Below are 14,278 nucleotides of genomic sequence, written 5' to 3'. Positions count from 1 at the left end.
GGGAAAGGATCATGGGACGGGAGGCCTAGGGAGAAAGAAAGGGGGAGGGAAACACCAGAGGAAGACAGAGAACAGGTAGAGTGATGGGCAAAAAGAGAGAAAAAAAAAAGGAGGCGAGGAAAAAACTAAATATGTCAGGGATGGGGTACGAAGGGAAGGAGGGGCATTAACGGAAGTTGGAAAAGTCAATGTTCACACCATCGGGTTGGAGGCTACCCAGCTGGTATATAAGGTGTTGTTCCGCCAAGCTGAGTGTGGCTTCATCTTGACAGTAGAGGAGGCCATGGATAGATATATCAGATATCAGATAGACAAATCCCAATCTTTATATACCACTGGGTAGCCTCCAAACTGATGGCATGAACATTGCCCTCTAACTTCAGTTAATGCCCCTCCTCCCCTTCGTACCCTATTCGTGACATATTTAGATTCCCCGCTTTTTTTCTCTCTTACTGCCCATCACTCCGCCTGTTCTCCATCTCCCTCTGGTGCTCACCTCCCCCTTCTTTCTCTTGAGGCCTCCCGTCCCATGATCCTTTCCCTTCTCCAGCTCTGTATACCTTTTGTCAATCACCTTCACGGCTCTCAGCTTCATCCTAACCCCTCCGGTATTCTCCTATCATTTCGCATTTTCCCCCTCCTATTTTCGAATCTCTTACTAACTTTCCTTTTAGTTAGTCCCGACGAAGGGTCTCGGCCCGAAACGTTGACAGTGCTACTCCTTTTAGGTGCTGCCTGGCCTGCTGCGTTCCACCAGCAGTCTGTGTGTGTCTTTTTTTTTTTAGTGAAAATGTGTTTTTGTGTTGAGTTTGATTCCATTCATTTTCTCTCGAACAGAGCCCCAGTCGTAGATTCGCTTGCATCTGGCTTTCCATGTTTTCTCTTCGATTGACAGCAATGATGAAATGAACGACAACAGTTCAGGATTTCCAAGTAACTTGCAGCTCGAATCGTCGACGGTTCATTCCCATACTTCTCATCAACCTGATGAAGACCGAAAAACAAACTGTGCCCTCTTTTGCTTGCACGTTCTATATGTTATTGTCTGTGAAGTACGCTGTTCAATATAGGCACAATAAAGTGTGCCGTAGTCAAGTATTAGCGACAGGCTCTGGAACTGCTATAATAAATGAGGGAAGAATTCCATGTGATGGTTTTGAATTAAATTGCACATTCCTATTGAGGTAGCATACTTTAGCGATGCTTGTAATCCATTTTAAAGTTAATGTCACTGTCAGTGCGATTACATTGCACACTTAAAACCTAGACACTTAAATATATGCACGAAATCAATATTCCTATCGGTATTGGCATTTAATTGCAATCCCTTTTATACAACAAGAAATAACTTCGATTTATTTAGCAGGCCAAATTTATAAACAAGTGCACAACTTCTTCTACTATTAACAGTATTGATTTTACATCAAATAAAATGTAGTACACTGACAACATGTCCTTTTCTCCAATCCAGAATGATGAATATGCAGATTTTCAGATTGTTATTTTCTATTGCTCTATTGCCAGTAACAGACGTATTGATGAAAACATAGAAACTCGGAAATCTACGGCACATTACAGTGTCTTTGGCACAGAGTGTAGCACCCATCATATAAACTGCTCTGGAAACTGCCGAGAATTTCCCTACCGCATGACTCTCTATTTTCCAAGCTTCATCTATTTATCTCTCTTAAAGGAACCTATTTAATCAGCATCTCCCACCTTTGTTGGTACTGCTTTCTATTCACCCGCCACTCTCTGTGTGAAAAATATACCTCTGAAATTTCCTGTCTACCTTCTTCAAAGCACCTTAAAACTATGCGAACTCATGGTAGCCATTTCAGCTCTGGGTCAGAAAAAGCCTCTGGCTATCGACACGATCAATTCCTCTCACCGTCTTTTACACCTCCATCAGGTCACCTCTCCTCCTCCCTCGCTTCAAGGAGAGAAGGCCAAGTTAACTCAACCTGTTCTTATAAGGAATTCACTCCACTCCAGGCAATCTCCTTGTAAACTTCCTCTACTGTCTCTCCATAGTATACACATCTTTCCTGTAGCGAGGTGATCAGAACTATACGTCGTACTCCAAGTGGAGTCTAACTATGGTCTTCCCTTGCTGTAACATTACCGCAAGGCTCTTCAATTGACTTAGTCCCACGGCTGATGAGGACCATCACGCTATGCGCCCTATTAACACTGTCAACATGCGCAGCAGCTTTGCCTGTCCTGTGGGGACGGAGCCCAAGCTCTCGTTGATCCGCAACACTGCCAAGACTCTTATGATTAATAGTATGTTTTCTTCAAATTTGGCCTACCGTCATGAACCGCTTCACACATCTTAGCTGAACTCCGCCTTCCACTTCCCAGCCCAGTTCTGCATCCTATCAATATGCCGCTGTAACCTCTGACAAACCTCCAGACTATCCACAACAACACCAACTTCTGTATCCTCAGAAAACTTGCTAACCCCCGCTTCCCCCTTCAGCTTGCTCATCCAGGTCATTTACAATAATTACAAGGAGGAGAGGTTCCCGAACAGATCACTGCAGAACACTTCTGGTCACCGTCCTCCATGCAGATTATGAACCATGGAAAACAGTCCCTTCCCTTTTTTGGCAAGCTAATTCTGGATCCACAAAGCAATGTCTCCTTGATCCTACGCCTCATTACTTTCTGAATGAGCCTCGCATGGGGGACCATAGCAAGTGCGTTACTGAAATCGTTATAATCCTCAGAGTATCCACTGCTCTACATTTATCAATCTGCTTTGTTACATCCTCAAAATAATTCAGTCAGTTTCATTAAGCACCTGCCCTTGAAAAGGCCATGCTGCCTATGCTTGAGCAAATTATGTCTCTCCAGATGCTCATAAATCCTGCCTTTCAGTATCTTCTTTAATAATTTGCCCACCACTGAAGCAAGACTCATTGATCTATAATTTCCGATCTCTTCTCTCTTTCTTGAACACGTGAACAACTTTTGCAACCTTTCAATACAATGGCTCCTGTCCCGTTCTTGCTGCCGATAAATCGCCGCCAGTGTCTCAGCAATCCCCCTTCTCGCTTCCTACAGTAGTCTGGTGTACAACTCAACCGGTCCCAGCGACTCATCTAACTTAATAGCTTCAAAATCTCTAGTGCATCCTCTTTCCTAATGTTTATACACTCAAGCGTTTCAGTCCGCTGTAAGTCCTCCCCATTATTGCCAAGGTCGTTTTCACTGGTAACTACTGAAGCAAAGTATTCTTAAAGGGCCTCTGCTAGTTCCTCCAGCTCCATGCGCATGTTTCCACTTTCATTCCTGATTGGTCCTATACTCACAAGGCTCATCGACTTGCTCCTCACATATTTGTAGAATGCCTTGGAGTTTTCCTTAATCCTGCTCGCCAAGGCCTTCTCGTGGCTCCTTCTAGCTCTTCTAATTTCATTTTTGGGCGGCTTCCTGGCACCCTTATAATTTTCTAGAGTTCAAACAGTACCGAGTTTCTTGAAACTTTCAGAAGCATTAATTCTCTTCTTAACTAGATTTTCTACAACTTTTGTACGCTATGGTTCTTTTACACTATCAGCCTTTCCTGCCTCAGTGGAAGATACTAATTGCAGAACGCAATGTAAACGATCCCTCAATACTTATCACATTTCTGCCATGAATTTCCCTGAGAAAATCTGCTCCCAATTTAGGTTCCCAAGATCTTGTCTAATGACATCATATTCCGCCCGCTAATCCAATTAAATGTTTTCACAAATTGTCAGCTTCTATTTCGCTCATGCACCATGGTAAAGGAGACAGAGTTGCAATCATTACCTCCAAAATGCTCTTCCACCGAGCCGAGCTAAATTTCCCAGTACCAGATCATATACAGCCCCTCTGCAAACTCCACTACATCAAAACTCCTTGCTCTAAGCAGATGACTGTCAATATTATGAAAGTTAAAATCACCCATCACAGCAACCCTATTATTATTGCAGCGTTCTGGAATCTGCCTTCCCATCCGTTCCTCAATGTTTCTGTTTGCGGGTTGGGGTGTTGACGACAAAAGCAACTAGTAGAGTTATTATCCCATTCTAGTTTCTGACTTCCATTCACAATGTCTCAGTGGACAGTCCCTTCATGACTTCCACCTTTTCTGCAGCCGTGATAATAGCCCTGATTAGTAGTACCACTGTCCCGCCTCTTCTCCTCTCTCCCTGCCCCTTTTGAAATATCTGACTCCCGGAACACTCAGCAGTCATTCCTGCCCCAAGGGATCCAACTTTCGGTAATGGCCAAAATATCATAGTTTAACGTATTGATCCAGGTTCATCCGGCCTGCCCTGTTTATGGTTCCACCTGCATTAAAATAGTCACATTTCCAACCATCGGGCTCAGTGCTTCATTACCTGTCATTCCTTGTGCGGCAACCGACCCATCCTCTGCCTCTTCACTTCAGCGTCAGCAAACTTCCCTTCCAGGATATTGATTCCCTTCCAGTTCACATGCCTCCCGTCTCACTTGTGAAGGCCACTCCTTTCCCAGAGAGGATTGCAATGATCTGAGAATATGAAGCCCTGCACCATCTCCTCAGTCACGTATTCATCTGCCTATATTCCTGTTGTGACCTTCTCCAGCTCCTGGCACCGGAAGTGATCCGGAGATTACCACCTTGGAGGTCCTGCTCTTCAGCCTCCCTCCTAACGCTCTAAACTTACTGCACAGGCCTCTACCTCTCTCCTGCCTATGTCATTGGTACCAACATCTACCGCGACCTCTGCCTCATTTTCAAGAACATTCTGCAAACATCCGGAGACATCCTGGAGGCAACACACTAGTCCGGCGTCCTTTTTGATGCCGCAGAATCTCCCATATGCCCCCCTAATTATCTAAGCACCTATGACTATTGCCCCGCTTGAATACACCGTACCGTTCTGAGGATCAGAGCCGACCACAGTGCCCAGCTATGTCATCGCCCTCAGCAGTATCCGAAGGGGTTTACATGTTGCTGAGGGAAATGGCTACAGGAAGACCCTGCACTTACTCACTTCTTCCTTTACCTCTCTCGGTGTTCATACATCGATTAACCGAATTCTGCCCTCTGGGTGTAACCACCTGGCTAATAGTCCTATCTATTAGATGCTCTGTCTCCCCGATGGTCCTGACATTACCAAACACCAGCTGCGGATTCTTAATGCGGTATTTCATGAGCTGGAGTTTGCTGCTCTTCTCGCGTGTGTAGTCATCAGGGAGATCCCGAGGTTCCATGATTTTCCACATCCTACAGGAGGAGCATTCCACTACAATCCTGCCTGCTTTGTACAATGGGCAACCACGACCAAGTTCTCTAATGTATTTCTTTGGCTTCTGTTTCCTTTCGTCCACGCCTCATGAGACAAAGTATGAAGCCCCTAGTCTCACCGGGGGCCTACACAAGACAATGCCGTCCCGCTTGCCCATTCCATACTTTTATTTAATTCAAAGAGCTCTGTTCCTACACTGACTGGGTCTCTGGAATGCCCACAAAACTCCCTTTTAATACCAGATTCGCCGCCCTGCGAATAATCTTCTCGATGTCCTCTGCTCCCAAGGCTGATCGCACCTCTGGAATCTGCTGATTGGACCTCCGTGTTTAGTCAGAAACTGCTTAAGTTGATGTTTATCCTTTTCTTATATAACTTGCAAAAGATATTCTTTATTATGCTTAATACTCACAGGTGGAATGAATAAATTATGACATTCAAACTCTGGAAATGAATTACATTCCTTTATCGATTAATTTATCTCGTTTATTTTCGTAAGCGTTTTTGCTACCATAACAGGTGCAAATAGAGCCCGGGGTGTGGGCAAAGTTTGGGAGGGCGTTCAATTGGACGGAGGTTGGTTTCAGAAAGCGTTAACCTTTAATGGTTACGGACGTTCATTGTTGCATCTTCCAACATAAAGATCAAGAAAACATAAATTTAAAAAAAAATCAGATGGAATTCAATATCAAAGTTGTCATTTCGGTTGAAAAACAATGAGAACTACAAGACAACAAAACCATATTCCAACAAATGCTAATCCCTTCAAAGTAAAAACAAAAGATATCAAGCAGACATCTTTAACCACTGTTCCTATTCAGATCTTTCACTGAACAGCAAATTACAACTTTTCATTATCGTCTGAAGAGACCGATGATGCATCAATTAGCTTGTAAGAATCTCCGTTCGTAGAAGTGTTTCCACAATGTCAATGGTCATCAGATGACATAGATAAACATTGTAAATGGATTTAGAAGGTGGGTGTCACATGCCATGTTCAAATTAACGGGTAGTAGACGCAGACTCTACTCTGAGATCAATGTTCTGCTTTTAAAACATAGAAACATAGGAAACAGAACATTGCAGCCCTTTCGGCCCACAAAGTTGTGCCAAACATGTCCCAGCCTTAGAAATTGCTCGGCTTATCCATATCCCTCTATTTTTCTAAGCTCCATGTACCTATCCAAAATTATCTTAAAATACCCTATCGTATCCGCCTCCACCACCGTTGCCGGCAGCCCATTCTACGCACTCACCACTCTCTGAGTGAAAAATGAACCCCTGACATCTCCTCGGTACTAGCTCCCCAGCACCTTAAACCTTTGTCCTCTTGAGGAAACCATTTCAGCCCTTACCCCCATCGGTTAAGCCAGGCCATCGCCATTATCCCTCTGCTGGTTCTGTCCCTTCCTGCCCGTTGCTCCCGTTAGGTAAGCCAGGCCATTGCCATTGCCCTACAGGTAGTTCAGTCCCTTCCTAGCCCTCACCTCTGATGGCTTGTGCCCCGCACCTTGCCCAGGCCTCCGTGTTTCCGCCTGGGAGGCGGCCCTACCCAGGATCTATGTGGCCTGCCCTGAGGTCTCTTCTGCCTGCCTTAACTCTGGGATCCTCCTGCCCCGCCTGAACTCTGGGATCCTCCTGCCCTGCCTGAACTCTGGGATCTTCCTGCCCTGCCTGAACTCTGGGATCGTCCCGCCTGCCACGAACTCTGGGATCCTCCTGTCTGCCAAGAACTCTGGGATCCTCCTGTCTGCCACGAACTCTGGGATCCTCCTGTCTGCCACGAACTCTGGGATCCTGCCTCGCCTGACCTCCGGGATCCAGCCCTGCCTGCATTATCCCATGCATGCCATGGCATCCCCATCCTGTCCTACCCCTAGTACTTCATAGCCTGCGTCCTGCATTTGGGTCCATTCCATGTCCGCTCCTGACATGGACAGGTTGAGTGAGTGGGCAGATGCATGGCAGATGCAGTTTAATGTGGATAAATGTGAGGTTATCCACTTTGGTGGCAAGAACAGGAAGGCAGATTACTATCTGAATGGTGTCAAATTAGTAAAGGGGGAAGTACAACAAGATCTAGGTATCCTTGTTCATCAGTCACTGAAAGTAAGCATACAGGTACAGCAGGCAGTGAAGAAAGCTAATGGCATGTTGGCCTTCATAACAACGGTTGTTGAGTGTAGGAGCAAAGAGGTCCTTCTGCAGATGTACAGGGCCCTGGAGAGACTACACCTGGAGTATTGTGTTCAGTTTTGGTCTCCAAAATTTTAGAAAGGACATTCTTGCTATTGAGGGAGTGCAGCGCAGGTTCACGAGGTTGATTCCCGGGATGGCGTGACTGTCATACGTTGAAAGATTGGAGCGACTGGGCTTGCGTACACTGGAATTTAAAGGTTGAGAGGGGATCAGATTGAAACATATAAGATTAGACAATAGACAATAGGTGCAGTAGTAGACCATTCGGCCTTTCGAGCCTGCACCACCATTTTCAGATCATGGCTGATCATCTACTATCAATACCTGGTTCCTGCCTTGTCCCCATATCCCTTGATTCCCCTATCCATAAGATACGTATCTAGCTCCTTCTTGAAAGCATCCAGAGAATTGGCCTGCACTACCTTCCGAGGCAGTGCATTCCAGACCCCCACAACTCTCTGGGAGAGGAAGTTTTTCCTTAACTCTGTCCTAAATGACCTACCCCTTATTCTCAAAACATACCCTCTGGTACTGGACTCTCCCAGCATCTGGAACATATTTCTTGCCACTAGCATGTCCAATCCCTTAATAATCTTATATGGTTCAATCAGATCCCCTCTCAATCTCCTTAATTCCAGCGAGTACAAGCCCAGTCTCTCTAGCCTCTCTGCGTAAGACAGTCCAGACATCCCAGGAATTAACCTCGTGAATCTACGCTGCACTTCCTCTACAGCCAGGATGTCCTTCCTTAACCCTGGAGACCAAAACTGTACACAATACTCCAGGTGTGGTCTCACCAGGGCCCTGTACAAATGCAAGAGGATTTCCTTGCTCTTGTACTCAATTCCCTTTGTAATAAAGACCAACATTCCATTAGCCTTCTTCACTGCCTGCTGCACTTGCTCATTCACTTTCAGTGACTGATGAACAAGGACTCCTAGATCTCTTTGTATTTCTCCCTTACCCAACTCTACACCGTTCAGATAATAATCTGCCTTCCTGTTCTTACTCCCAAAGTGGATAACCTCACACTTATTCACATTAAACGCCATCTGCCAAGAATCTGCCCACTCACCCAGCCTATCCAAGTCACCCTGAATTCTCCTAACATCCTCATCACATGTCACACTGCCACCCAGCTTAGTATCATCAGCAAATTTGCTGATGTTATTCTCAATGCCTTCATCTAAATCGTTGATGTAAGGGATTGGACACACTGGAGGCAGGAAACATGTTCCTGATGTTGGGGGAGTCCAGAGCCAGAGGACACAGTTTAAGAATAAGGAGTAGGCAATTTAGAATGGAGTTCAGGAAAAAAGTTTTTCACTCGGGGAGTTGTGGTTCTATGGAATGCTCTGCCTCAGAAGGCAGTGGATGCCAATTCTCTGGATGCTATCAAGAAAGAGTTAGATAGAGCACTTAAAGATAGCGGAGTCAAGGGATATGAGGAGAAGACAGGAACGGGGTACTGATTGTGGATGATCACAATGGCATTGAATGGCAGTGCTGGCTCAAACGGCTGAATGGCCTACTCCTGCATCTATTGTCTATTGTCTAAAATGTTGGTGGAACCTCGGAGGCCAAGCAGCATATATGGGAAATAGTAAACAGACGACCTTCATCAGGTCTGGAGGAAAAAAGTCAGAGGAAGAAGTGTTGGGGTGAAAGGGGTGGAAGAAGTGATAGGTGAAGGTGAAACCGGGAGAGGGGGAGTAGTGAAGGAAAAAAAAAACTACTTAGGATATAATTTCTTTCACGATTCTCAAAAGATTATTGCTACTGCCTCCACATCTCTTCAGCCACCTCTTTCAGATCTCTGGGGTGTACACCATCTGGTTCAGGTGACCTACTTACCTTCAGACTATCTGTTTCCCAAGAACCTTCTCCCGAGTAACGTAACTTTACACATTCTGACCACTAACATCTGTGTATTCCATATTCCTGACAGTTTTTTGACAGCTAAGAGTAATGTACAAGACTTATTCAGTTCATCACCTTGCACCCTCACCCCATTACTACTTCTCCAGCATCATTTTTCAGTGGTCCGATATCCACTTCCACCTCTCTTTTATGCTAATATCTACCTGAAGAAAAATCTTCTATCCTCTTTATTATTACTGGCCAGCTCAACTATGTATTCCATCTTTTCCTTCTTAATTATTTTAGCTGCATGCTGTTTGTTTTTAAAAGCTTCCCAATCCTCTAACTTCCCAGTCATTTTAGCTCCATGCCCTGTCTGTGGTTTTCATGTTGTGTTTGGTTTCTCTCATCAGCCACGGTTCTGTCACCTTACCTTTAGAATACTAACTCCTCTTTGTGATCCTGTGCCTTCCAAATTGCTTCCAGAAATTCCAGCCATTGTTGCTCTGTTTTCACCGTGTTCCTTTCAAATCAATTTTGACCAATTTTTCTCTCATGCCTCTCTAATTCTCTGTATTCCACATCCAACTTTAGTTTCTTCTTCTCTAATGTCAGGTGAATTTGATCATATTAAAATTACTTGCCCCTCAGGGTTCTTTGAACTTAAGTGTCCTAATTAATTCCAGTTTGTAAGATTCAAAATTAAGATGTGCGTTTCTGACAGGTCCGGGTTAAAGTCAAAGGACAAATGTGATTTAATTATGTCTAGGGACAACTGTGATTTAATTATGTTTGGGTTAAAGTCTGTAAACAAGTGTGATCTAATTATGAATGCAGAAGCCTTGACAAAATTAACTGTTTGTGGAATCATTGAAGTCCTGAGATATGGACTATTGTTTTACAGAAACGTGTAAAAAAACAACTCCAAATATGGAATGGGAAAACACTGTGTACCTCCCGAGTCAGGGAGGAGGGGTGGTAAGGAAGAAGGATAAAACCTGCTGCCCTGTAAGGTTCTCTGAAGGGGCCCAGCTCTGCAGAACTGTTAATAAACTTTGTTTCCTTGAATTTGTCTTGAAGCCATTATTCGGGAGCGTGGCTCGTTTCTGACAACTTCGGGCGCTCGTCCGGGATCCACACTCCGGCCGTGAGGGGGGCAAGGAAGGACATCGGAGAAGGTGCACCCTGCCGAGTTCGGCAGTCCCTGATTCCTTGCTCGTCGCCCTGCGCGGCTTGAGCGAGTGATATCCGGCGGACTCAAGGAAACAAAGAGGGGTTGCCGAGGCAGTTGAGACAGTGAGCGATCGAGTAATTTCTGTGCACAGGACCCAGGTAAGAAATTAAATTCCTGTAGAGACGTAGTGCACGAGAATCGTGGAACTGCGGGGTTCCTGCAGGTGATTTCTCCTGTAGAGACGTAGTGCACGAGAATTGTGGAACTGCGGGGTTCCTGCAGGTGATTCTTCCTGTAGAGACGTAGTACACGAGAATTGTGGAACTGCGGGGTGCCTGCAGGTGAATTCCTGGGCGATCGCGGTAATATAGGTTCCAGAATTGGACAGGAGTGACCGAGCTAGGTGGGTCACAATCAAATTAAATTCCTGCAGAGACGTAGTGCACGAGAATTGTGGAATTACGGGGTACCTGCGGGTGGATTGGAACCGGGCAAGTCCTCAAGATGGGGAATAAGGGGTCTAAGAGAGACAAGGGTAAAGGAAATCCAGGCGCCAATGATGAAAAATACCCCGGGGTACCCCCTGATAGTCCGTTGGAACGGATGTTAGAAAATTGGGATTATGGGAGGCGAAAAGGGAAGTCAAAGAAAAAATGATACAGTACTGTGAATTCTGGTCCCGCCAGCCGATCCAAGGGTCGGCTGTGTGATGGCCTAAGTTCGGATCTAACGAGGATTGGGTACAGCAAGCCCTTAATCTGTAGGTGAATTCAAAACCTAATGTTAAACCCGAAGAAAGTGATTATGCCCTATGCTGGTTACCAACGACAAATAGTTATAAATTGTAAATGATAAATGAAGGGGGACAGAAAAAGAATACATGGGAGGTGCTCGACCACCTGCCGCCCCATATGTGCCCCCTACCGCTCCGCAAATCGAAGACCCTGAGACGGAGGTTGGCCAACAGCTGATTCGTGTTGAATTTGTATCGAAAGCATGGCCAGAAAAAAAACTGGAAAAACTAGAAGATTGGAATACTAAACCCTTAAGTGAACTACTTAGGGAGGCACAGAAAGTGTTTGTAAGAAGGGATGAAGAGAAGCAGAAGACTGCAAGGATAATGGTCCAGACAGTGCGACAAGTAACCGCAGAGAGAGAGACGGGGACCATGGTTGGATCGAGGTAGTAGCCAGGAGCAAGGAGGAGGGCTAAGGAAGGCTTTAAGATGTTTTCACTGCAACAAAGAAGGACACTTCAGGCGCGAGTGCCCCAGATACCGACGGGAAGTGCGCTCGTACGCTATGATGGAAGATGAAGACGAGGGAGGTCGGGGGTTCCACCCCTTGGGGATGAATCATCGGCAGGAACCCCTGGTAAATTTAAAAGTAGGTCCCCAAGGGTCAGATACAACCTTTACGGTAGATTCGGGTGCCGAAAGATCTAGCGTAATCCAGATACCTCCCGGCGCCCGAACCGGAACAAAGGTAATGGGAGTATCCGGTATTGGAGGCAAAATAATACAAGTACCTGTTATAGAGAACGTGAAAATTGAACATGAGGATAGGGTAACGGGACAGGACCTACTTGTGTTACCCTCTGCGAGATTCAACCTGCTCGGGCGGGATCTGCAAGTCAGGCTAGGCATCGGGACTGTGCCCAGGAACGGGAAGATAATGGTACAGCTGTTTGCCCTCAGGGAAGAAGACGATAGGAAAATAAGCCCGGAGGTATGGTACCAGGAAGGGAACCGGGGGGGGGGGGGGGGGGTTGAACATCCCCCCTTGCAAATCTCACTATTACCTAACAGTTCGCCAGTACGGAGAAAACAGTACCCTATTTCAATGGAAGGAAGAAAAGGGCTGCAGCCGGTGATTGAAGGACTGATCGCTGACGGACTACTGGAGGAATGTATGTCACCGTATAATACCCCAATACTCCCGGTGCGCAAGCCAGATGGGACTTATCGGATGGTACAAGACCTGCGGGGTCTAAATGCAGTTGTCCAAACCCGATACCCGGTAGTGCCCAACCCTTACACACTGATGAGCAAGATCTCCCCTGACCATGAATGGTTCAGTGTAATAGATCTAAAAGACGCCTTCTGGAGTTGCCCGCTAGAAGAGAGCAGTCGTGACATGTTTGCGTTCAAATGGGAAAATCCTACGACGGGGCGGAAAAGACAACTCCGGTGGACGGTCCTGCCACAGGGGTTCACCGAATCACCTAACCTATTTGGGCAGGTCTTGGAGCAAGTACTAGCAGAATTCCAATGTGCTCCAGAGAGCCAACTGCTACAGTATGTGAACGATCTATTACTATCCGGGCCAACACAGGAAGGGGTGCAGGAAGACACCATCAGACTACTGAACTTCCTGGGGAAGCAGGGGCTACGGGTCTCAAAGAAAAAGTTACAATTTGTAGAAAAGGAAGTAAGGTACCTGGGACACCGGGTCAGTAAAGGACAGCGATGCATTACCCCAGAAAGGATAGCTGGAATAACGGGAATGTCACTACCACGTACCAAGAAGGAGATACGCACCAGTTAATTTGCGATGCACTTGATATCGAATGGAAGTACCATACCCCGTGGCATCCCCAGAGTTCGGGAAGAGTAGAACGAATGAACAGCACCCTAAAGGCACAACTGACCAAGTTGATGTTAGAAACCAAACTACCATGGACTAAGTGTCTCCCTATTGCCCTTTTAAAAATACGAACAGCGCCCCGCAAGGACATAGGAATATCCCCATATGAGATGTTGTTCGGACTTCCGTATTGGAATAAGGTGGAAGGGTACCCCACGCTACAAGGGGGTGATATCTTTGTAAGGGACTATTTACTGGCACTGTCCCGTTCCTTTGCAGAACTACGGAAAAAGGGTCTCTTGGCCCAGACTCCGCCGCTCGACTTTGCTTTACATCAGATCGTGCCTGGAGATTGGGCTCTGGTAAGGACCTGGAAGCCGGAGAAGTTACAGCCACAGTGGGAAGGCCCTTTCCAGGTCCTGCTAACAACAGAGACGGCTGTACGGACAAAAGAAAAAGGGTGGACACACGCATCCAGGGTAAAAGGACCGGTGAAGCCCGAAAGCCACACTGAGTGGACCTGTGTTCCCAGTGAAGAACCGATGGTGGTGAGGCTAAAAAGGCAGCAAAAATGAACTCTATGTGGACTGTAACATTATTGACTGTAATATATTTGATTCTATATGTCGGGGAAATTGAAGGGAAATGCGACAAGTGCAGAACCGTGGTACGAGTGGGGCAGAGGGTGTTCCCAGGATCATTTGTGTCCCACTCGCATGTGAATGATCGATGCTATGATCTAAGCAAGAGAGAAACATGTTGGGAGAATAGTAAACCTTATTACCAAGTCTATAATAAAGGATACATGGGACAGGGGGGGACCATGAGAAGTCTCAGCTGTCCCAGGAAAGACCGGAGTTCTTCCTCCTGCATCAGGAGGGTGACCGGAAGCTGGGAATTAAGCTGTTTGATTCATTAAGGAGAGAAACACGGGAGATAAAGGTGGGCGAGTGGGGTGATGAGTGGCCACCGGCTCGCATCATTGAATACTATGGGCCAGCGACCTGGGCCCAGGATGGGTCGTGGGGGTATCGCACTCCTGTCTACATGTTAAACCGAATTATTAGACTGCAGGCGGTGATGGAAGTGATAACCAATCAAACGGCACTGGCATTGGAGCTGTTGGCAAAACAGCAGAGCCAGATGCGAACAGCAATATACCAGAACAGGCTGGCTGTGAATTACCTATT

Source organism: Hemitrygon akajei, unplaced genomic scaffold, assembly GCF_048418815.1.
Source record: "Hemitrygon akajei unplaced genomic scaffold, sHemAka1.3 Scf000146, whole genome shotgun sequence".
Classification (NCBI taxonomy): domain Eukaryota; kingdom Metazoa; phylum Chordata; class Chondrichthyes; order Myliobatiformes; family Dasyatidae; genus Hemitrygon; species Hemitrygon akajei.
The sequence above is the reverse complement of the archived record's forward strand: the minus strand, read 5'-3'. Positions refer to the sequence as shown.